At 50.6% G+C, this 7,731-nt stretch overlaps 2 non-coding genes across 2 annotated transcripts; both read left to right on the top strand.

Moving 5' to 3' along the window:
• Positions 1-4,535: 4,535 nt before the first annotated feature.
• Positions 4,536-4,610, top strand: TRNAS-GGA (transfer RNA serine (anticodon GGA)). The gene has a single exon. It is a non-coding gene; the product is annotated as a tRNA-Ser (tRNA).
• A 206-nt stretch (positions 4,611-4,816) lies between these two features.
• TRNAS-GGA (transfer RNA serine (anticodon GGA)) lies at positions 4,817-4,891 on the top strand. Its single transcript has one exon. It is a non-coding gene; the product is annotated as a tRNA-Ser (tRNA).
• Positions 4,892-7,731: the final 2,840 nt, after the last annotated feature.

The following is a 7,731-nucleotide window of genomic DNA, read 5'->3' as shown; positions in this document are numbered from 1 at the left end:
ACGGCATTACCTTAAATTCATATAAGCCGTCAGGCGTAATGAATGCGGTTTTCTGGCGATCGGCTGCAGCCATCGGTACCTGCCAGTACCCTGAACGCAAGTCAAGGGACGAGAAGAATTCTGCTCCCTGAAGACTGTCGAGGGCGTCGTCGATGCGCGGCAAAGGATAGACGTCTTTGCGCGTTACCTTATTTAGCCGACGGTAGTCGACGCAAAAGCGAATAGACCCGTCCTTCTTGCGAACGAGAACGACAGGCGATGCCCAGGGACTGTGCGAAGGTTGAATAACGTCACGGCGCAGCATATCTTCGACTTGGGTGGTAATGACACGACGCTCTTCGGCCGAGATGCGGTAGGGTCGTTGACGTAACGGCTGATGTGAACCGGTGTCAATGTGGTGCTGCACTTCCGACGTGCGGCCCAAATGAGGTTGTGAAACGTCGAATGAACTTCTAAAGTGGTGCAGGAGATCAAGAAGGTCGGCGCGTTCGGCAGGTGTGAGGGTATCGGCGATGGCACTCGAGAATGCATCCTTGGACGTCTCTTCAAGCGCGGAAATCGAAGACGACCGGCCGGAGTCGACATCAAAAGAGTCTCCGGGGACGTCAACCAAAGACGAAGAGTCGAGGAGTTCCACGATGCCAAGGCATTCACCAACGAGGAATGTAATAGGCGCACAGCGGGGATTGCAAAAGTATATATTGCTACAGCCGCCAGCCATGTCAAGTGTTGCGAAGGGTAGTCGGAGAGATTTACGGCTCATGAACACGTCGGAAGGTGTGAAGAGGACCGTTGCATCAGTGATGGCATCGCAAGAGACGGGTACGAGAGCGAAGGAGCCAGGTGGAATATCTGTGTCCTCGCGCACGGTAAGTTTAGAAGGGCGGTCACAATCTTCGTGCAAGGGTGCGTCACAAGGGGAAAATTCAACTTCGGCGCGGGCGCAGTCGATCACGGCTTTATGACGGGATAAGAAGTCCCATCCGAGGATGACGTCATGTGAGCAGGTGGGAAGAACAATGCACTCGACTATGTAAACAATGCCGTGAATAAGCACACGTACAGTACAGGCTGCGTGCGGAGTGACGTGCTGAGCGCTTGCCGTACGAAGCGACAGTCCAGAAAGCGGCGTGGTCACCTTGCGCAGCGAACGGCACAGTTTGGCGGCTATCACAGAAACGGCTGCGCCGGTATCCACAAGAGCCAATGCAGGAACACCTTCTACACTAATTTCGACCACGTTAGCAGGACAGGCGCGAGGACTTAGATAGTTCGAATGGGGCGCAGTTCTTGCCTCGTGAACTGCGACGTTCCGTTTTCCTGGTCAGGTGGTGCGGGTCGCCGACGCATTGGGGAGAGCGAGCGTCGGCGAGGGGATGGCGAGCGACGCGAAGGAAATTCTGGAAGGTCAGCACGAGCATACGGTTGGGGGGAAGGAGTGGCGTATTGGCGAAAGGGCTGCCTGCCGTACTGGAAGGGCCGAGAGGCGTCGCCGAACGCTTGAGGCCGACGTCGGCAATATCGGGCGACGTGTCCAGGAGTGCAGCAAGAATAGCAGATGGGACGATTATCAGGCGTCCTCCAAGGATTAGCTCTCGGTGCGGTCCAAGATGCAGCATGGGCTTCCGGTGGCACCGGTTGGGAATGGGTCGCAAAAGACGCAGGCGGAGGCCTGCGTACTGCCTGCGCGTACGTAAGAGGCGCGGCCACAGGCAGGACTGGCTGCGCATAGGTGGGAGGAGTCGCGACAGGCTGCACTGCCAGAGCAGAGTTGAGATTCGTGGCTGCAGGCGGCTGATGGTGTGCGGAAGGGACAACTTGAGCGACCTCTTCGGAGATGAGAGTGCGGAGCGTGTTTGGAACACGGGAGGTGGGCTCCTGAGTGAAGGGGACTAAAGAAAGTTGGCGGGCAACTTCCTCACGCACGAAGTCCTTGACCCGTTGAAGTAATGAGCATGGGTCGTACATGCTGTCAAGGCTTGCCACCAAGTCGTTGCTGCCCAGAGCACGCCGAGTCGAAGCGCGTTGCTTCCGTAACTCATCATAACTTTGGCATAGGCTGACGACTTCGGACACAGTGCGCGGATTCCTGGCTAGAAGCATCTCGAAAGCGCCGTCATCGATGCCCTTCAGTATATGGTGAATTCGCTCAGCTTCGGGCATTGCCGCGTTGACTCGTTTACACAGGTCCACGACGTCTTCAATGTAGCTCGTGAATGTTTCTGCCGTCTGCTGTGCTCGGGCGCGCAAGCGTTGTTCAGCGCGCAGTTTGCGAACAGCGGGTCGGCCGAACACTTCTGTAAAGGTTGTCTTGAAGATTGACCATGTGGGTAAGTAACTTTCGTGGTTGTGAAACCAGAGTTGGGCAACACCAGCCAGATAAAAGATGACGTGGGTTAACTTCGCTGGATCATCCCACTTGTTGTGCGCGCTCACCCGTTCATATGACGCCAGCCAGTCCTCTACGTCTTCGTCGTCTGCACCGCTGAAGATCTTGGGGTCGCGTTGTCGTGCAACGCCGGTGCAAGTGACGGACTGTGGCGTCGGCGCCGTTTGGGATGAGCTGTCGGTCATGGCGGGCGATAGCGTTCTTGATCGCAGCTCCAGGGTTACAAGCGACGGGGTTTGAGTCCCCGCACCTCCACCAATTGAGAAGAGGTTTATTGGCGGCTCCTAAGGCAAAAGCGCAGCGACCGGGAACGGCGAGACAGCCCGAAGCACTGTCCAAAAAAGGCGACAGTAATCAACAGCGCGAGCGGAGCCGAGCAGCGCGTTGGTGATGTGTCTGTGCCGCGAGGCGCGTCTTCTTCTTCACAATTCTTCTTCTAAGAAATTAGGAGTTTCATGACGCGTCTCAATTAAGCATGCAGTTACATGCCCTAAGGCAGAGTTTTCCTCATTTTATTTATTTCGTCCAAAATTTAAGTGCTCACTAATACAAAAGCGCACTGTCAGAACTTAAAAACCTTCTTGAGAAATCGATATCAAAATTATTCTCACTGGTTATATTATTCTAACTTGCCGTTATATAACGCGCATGTTTCTTTCTAAGGAAAGTTCTTTTACGTTTTAGAGTGCAAGTCCTAGGAGCCCGTTCCTGCGGTGAGCGTCGGCCTAGACGTGCTACCTCGTAACAGAGAGAACGAGCACAGCGATAGATGAGGTCGAACGCGCAGCTCCCCGCGGAATGAAAAAAAGCGGACAGAGCGAAGAGAGCACGTAGAGGAAAGCGGAGGAGGAGGGTATGGCGAAAGCGCGAGAAGAAAATCGTATGGCCACGCAGGAGGGGCTTTGCGGCGACGATGGCTACGAGATGGCGCCAGAGTAACGCGCGTCGTCTGTACGGAAACAAAGCGCTGCATGAGCGGAGGCTGTGCGAATACGCGCCCATGCGTCACCCACGCGCTTCCTCTTGCGATCTCCCAATTAGCGAGGCAGTCGCGCCACACTTCGCTTTGTTTGAAACGTGCCACACGAGACATTCTCCGCGCCAGCCAATATATCGCGACATGAAAACACGTACACAGCTGCACGCTAATTTCGCATGAAGGCGCATCGTAATCATCGGTGCACTTTGTCCAGCCCCGCCTAATTGTTGCGCTTTCGCGTGTGGCCCTTTGGGAATGTGTCACGCAATTCCGTTTTCTATTGATACTTTATCCTGCGAATGCGCAATAAGAGTATTCAGCGTTAACTTTGATGAGGAATATTTCCGGAGTCAGGTGGCTTAGTACAAGTAAATAAAATGGATTTTTATCTGAATTAGGGTGTGGGAATATCAACACGTGGGTGGTGTTAATAATTTTCAGGTAATCGTTCTTGTCCTGCGCGGATCTCTGTTACAAAGTTTTAGACTTATGTGCACGTTAAAGAAACCCAGGTGATCTAAATTTCAGGAGTCCTCCACTACGCTGTCCCTCAAAAAGTGGTTTTGGCACGTAAAACCCCATAATATTTTTGTTACAAAGTTGTCGCTCAGCTCAAAATGCGCCTAAATGTATCTGACGTGTCCCTGAATGTACTTTCCCATACTACATCGAAAGAACCTTGTCCAATCAAATAACATGCTTGAAGCAAACAGCCCTGTACAGCGCTGACCGACTGAAACGCGATGCGCGAAGCACATGGCTGCCTTCCCTTCTTGTGCCGCTAGTGGACGCTAGGCCTTCTGAGCTGATGCATTGTTGTATACGACGAAAGCTGGCTTGACCCCTGAGCGATCCCCCAGCTCTCCCTGGTGGTGCAAAAAGCACCCGTCCACCATGGGGTCCGAATATAGCGCTTGAATCGCTGAGCATTGTATAATCTCCAACTAACTCAAGCACCTCCAAATACGCTGCAATAAACAATGAGTAAAGGGGAAATCAGACATCCACCCGTTCGTAGCAATTGCTACAAAGGAAACCCGTACGGGTTCCTCGAAAGAAAAGCCTCATAGTTGAAACCCTGCGGGTTTCCGCAGAACTACTACGTCAAACTCTTGCCTTTGCTTCGTGTTGTCGACAAATTCGACTTCGCCCCGCCATCTGCTAGCCGCCTGGTTAGCTCAGATGGTAGAGCGGCTGCCCCGGAAAGGCGGTGGTCCCGGGTTCGAGTCCCGGACCAGGACGAATTTTTCTTCAACTATGAGGCTTTTCTTTCGAGGAACCCGTACGGGTTTCCTTTGTAGCAATTGCTACGAACGGGTGGATGTCTGATTTCCCCTTTATTCATTACTTCTCTCCACCCTGCGGGTTTCCGCAGAACTACTACGTCAAACTCTTGCCTTTGCTTCGTGTTGTCGACAAATTCGACTTCGCCCCGCCATCTGCTAGCCGCCTGGTTAGCTCAGATGGTAGAGCGGCTGCCCCGGAAAGGCGGTGGTCCCGGGTTCGAGTCCCGGACCAGGACGAATTTTTCTTCAACTATGAGGCTTTTCTTTCGAGGAACCCGTACGGGTTTCCTTTGTAGCAATTGCTACGAACGGGTGGATGTCTGATTTCCCCTTTATTCATTACTTCTCTCCACCCTGCGGGTTTCCGCAGAACTACTACGTCAATAAACAATGAGTTATCTATACCAAAAATCAGATTTCAACGATCGACCAGAGTGGTCGCTGCTATGGTTGTGCTCGAGCCTAATTTGCTTTTTCGGGCCCAAGTCTGCCCAATGACTAGTTCGTTTTAGTGACTCGCAGATGTGCCACTGTCTGGGTCTTCACCGTTAAAACCCAAAAGTAGTGACAACTGCCGGCAGCACCTAATGGTTTCCGTCAACAGAGACCGATTTATCTGCGCGAGCTCTGCGACCCGGTCGCATTAAGCGGTTTTTCACATTAGGCGGCCAATCCGCAACTTTAGCGTCTCTTTCAAGGGCGCTCGCTTCTTTCTCTTTCACATTGTGTGAGAAAATGGAGACGAACCCAGCAACTGCGAAAGCAGCTATCGTCAAGTAAAAGTCATTTCATAACGAAGGACACGTCTTAGCGCAAGGTAGCGCGCCGGCTGAGAACGCTAAACGATACGCGCGAGGCGGGTGTCATCTACCAGCTGCTCGTCACCCGAACAAGGAGGCGTGCAGATGCTGCCTTCCGATCGCATGATTCGGCGGCGATATCAAACCATTTCCCTGCTTTAGGGTCTTTGTTCGCCGTCACTACAATGTTGATGCCAAGTGCAGATTTTCGGTAAACAGCATCACCTACTCGCTCAACTACGCGGCGTCACAGCCACTGGTTGCCCAGTGGTCCACTATGCAATCGACGGTTGTCCACCGCCCACTGGTTACCTGAGGCTGGTCGAAGGGCCTCTTGAGTGATCGCATGGAGCACACAACTTTGATTGAATAGTTTTCAGGAGTTCGAGATTGCCGGCTTGGTCTCAGCAGTGGCAACCGCATTCTGATTGGCGGCGGAATGCAACAACGCTCCTCTGCCATACGTTGGCTACAGGTTCAGGAAACCCAAGGTGGTCAAAATTATTCCTCAGATGCCCGCTTGAGCGCGCCTCACGATAAGAACGTGATATTGTCGTGTAAAGTCTGTATTCCAGTTTTCAAATAATTTTCAGTCATTCATTAAAGACGTCTCACCTTTATATAGCCTAACGTTGCATAGTCCGCATACATACAAGGCAGTTTAATATTTAGCCTGATCACTACGTTCGTATTCATGTCAAAGAATGTGCGGTAATAAAGTATCTCTTTTAATGGCTACAAAACTACAATCAGGCTTGTGATGTGCTGAGGAATAAATTTCCTTTCCAGAGTGTTACTGCGTTTCTATATTAAGCTTCAAGCAACAGTGTCGGAATCACCTTCAACGCTGTTCAATCCCTCGCCTGGCTCAGAAATGTCACCCACGTGTAGCACAGTGGCCCCTGGCCACAGTTGCTGTTTTCTGCCTCTGTGTTTCTTTTGCGGTACTTTTGTGTCGCACAAGCTAGATTTTCGTCCTCGAACGCGTGCAGGAAAAAGAATAGGAGGGAGCGCGCTAGGCATTTCACAAGCCAACCTCCTCGGATGCCACTCCTTGCTCATTTTTCCTTTCCCGATGACTGTGCAGCGTGTTGCACACTGGCAGTTTTACCCACCAGTGAATAAAAAAGAAGAGAAAGTTGGAACCCACGCGAGCGCAGGGGACAAACATGTGCCGAGGCCGGTAGAGTGGCGTGGCGCTTGCATATCATATTGGATGATCACGTGCTTAGGCTAAAATTCCCAGCACCTCCATTTTATTCTCCTCGTCATTTATTTGTGGCGCGGCTTCAGGCATGTCCCATGAAGCTCACTCCAATCTTTTTAGCTTGTTTCGTGTTCTAACGTAATACACGCTGCGTTGTCTTTAGTGGCACGAGCATAGTGTGACACCCTGGTTCCTTGCGCAGCACTTCCGGTACATCTGCTGAGACGACCGGGGGGGGAAGAAGTTCAAAATAAATCAGAAAAAGAAACAGTACAGCACAAAAATCATGGGTTTTGTTATAGATATGATATCTGAGCCTAAATTTAATTACAAGTTGAGTTAGTATAGTGTCGTGCATAATTTGGATTAATTAGAAATGCCTGATACGATCGGGGTCGAGATGAAATATAAACAAAAAAGAATAGAAGAAGTAGTACAGCACAAATTCCACGTGTTTCTTTATAATATAGTATCAGAGCATATGTTTAGCGAAAGCTTGAGTTACTGAAGTGTCCGGAATAATTAGAATGAATTATAAATCACTGAGACGAGAAGGGACGAAATTCAAAATAAATCAGAAGAAAATTGAAATAGCGCAGTACGATGTTCATGGCTTTCGTTTATAGATATGATATCAGAGCATAATTTTAGTTAAAAGTGGAGTTACTGAAGTGTCTGAAGGAATTATAAATTAATTAGAAATCACTGATAACCGCACATCAAAGCACATAAACGTAGGCTTCAGAGACCCGCCACGTCAGCACGAATCTGGCGAGACCCTTAGAAACACGTAAGTAGAAAGCGGAACTAATGATGTCACCATTGACGTCACGCACTAGAAGTTGGCGTGCTATTTAACTGGCTAGTTAATGGAACACAGTTGCCTCCGAGTTTGGTTCGTGTGTTGCGTTCGCCTTAAGTCAGCCTAGAGCACACCAACGCCGTGGTGGGAGTGCCAATAAGAGACACCTAAATAAAACATAAGGAACGCATGCCATTTTTGTTCTTTTTTATATGAATCAGCAAGTCAAGTGAGTTTTGCAAGATATTTTGCATGTCAGCGTCAGCGC

This window comes from Dermacentor andersoni, chromosome 10 (genome assembly GCF_023375885.2).
Source record: "Dermacentor andersoni chromosome 10, qqDerAnde1_hic_scaffold, whole genome shotgun sequence".
Lineage (NCBI taxonomy): Eukaryota > Metazoa > Arthropoda > Arachnida > Ixodida > Ixodidae > Dermacentor > Dermacentor andersoni.
This window is presented reverse-complemented; position numbering and strand designations above follow the sequence as displayed.